The sequence below is a fragment of the Carcharodon carcharias genome, chromosome 10 (genome assembly GCF_017639515.1).
Source record: "Carcharodon carcharias isolate sCarCar2 chromosome 10, sCarCar2.pri, whole genome shotgun sequence".
Classification (NCBI taxonomy): domain Eukaryota; kingdom Metazoa; phylum Chordata; class Chondrichthyes; order Lamniformes; family Lamnidae; genus Carcharodon; species Carcharodon carcharias.
The window spans coordinates 55,515,361-55,516,772 of record NC_054476.1 but is presented as its reverse complement, the minus strand read 5'-3'; positions in this window follow the sequence as shown (position 1 = coordinate 55,516,772).

Below are 1,412 nucleotides of genomic sequence, written 5' to 3'. Positions count from 1 at the left end.
CCATATTTGCATGTGCATATAATTTCATATTCTTAGCATCCGTTTAGTTCAGCTGATGGCCCTCTTGCTGCTTGAGTCAGAAGGCTATGGGTTTAAACATTCCACACAGTGTAACATTTGTCCACCAGAACACGCAATTGAGGCCCATTAAAAAATTTGCCACTATTTGAAGAAGACAGAGTGCACATGGTCAGTTTTGCTTTTTTTATTTCTCCTTGAACCAAAAATATTAATTAATAATTAAACTGCTCATAAAGTGGCCATCATATTAGCCTAATGTTGCAATTAGAACATAAGACCATAAAAAGTAGGAGTAGGCCATTTGGCCCATCAAGCCTGCCCCACCCTTCAATAAGATTGTACCGGACTGCCCCAGGCCTCAACTCCTCTTTCGTGCCAGCTCCTCACAACCCTCAACTTCCTGATATTTCAAAAATCTATCTACCTCTTTCATAACTTTCAGTGATTTAGCCTCCACAACTCTCTGGGGTAGGGAATTTCAGACATTCACTAACCTCTGAGAGAAAAAATTGCTTCACATCTCAGTTTTAAATGAGTGTCCCCTTATTCTGTAATGTCCCCTAGTTCAAGATTCCCCCATGAGTGGAAACATCATCTGAACACCTACCCTGTCAAGCCCCCTCAGAATATTGTACGTTTCAATAAGATCACCCCTCATTCTTCTAAACTCTAATGAATAAAGACCTAACTTGTTTAGCTGTTCTTGATAAGTCAACCCCTTCATCCCTTTTCTTTTGAACTGACTCCAATGCCAGTACTTCCCTAAGTATGGGGACCAAAACTGTATACAGTACTCCAGATGTGTCCTCACCAACACCCTGTAAAGTTGTAACAAGACATCCCTATTTTTAAACTCTAACCCCCTAGCAATACAGGCCAAAATTCCATTTGCCTCTAATTGCTTACTGCACCTGCATGCTAACTTTGTTTCATACACAAGAACACCTAGATCCCTCTGTGCTGCACTTTTTTTGGAGTCTCTCTCCATTTAAGTAATAGACTGCCTTTTGATTTTTTTCCTATCAAAGTGCATGACCTCTCTTTTTCTACATTAAACTCCATCTGCCAAGTTTTTACCCACTCACTCAACCTGGCTATAGCCCCTTGCAGATTCCTTATGTCCTCATCACAGCATGCCCTCCTGCTCTTTTTTTGTATCGTCAGCAAATTTGGATATGTTACACTCTGCCCTTCCTCATCATTAATATGGATAGTAAATAATTGAGGATCTAGGACTGATCCTTGTAGCAGTCCTCCAGTTACATCTTCCCAACCTGAAAAAGACCCATTATTCTTGACTCTGTCTTCTGTGTGCTAACCAATCCTCAATCCATTCTAATACATTACTCTCAATACTGTAAGCTGCTATCTTGTGCAATAACCTTTTTATG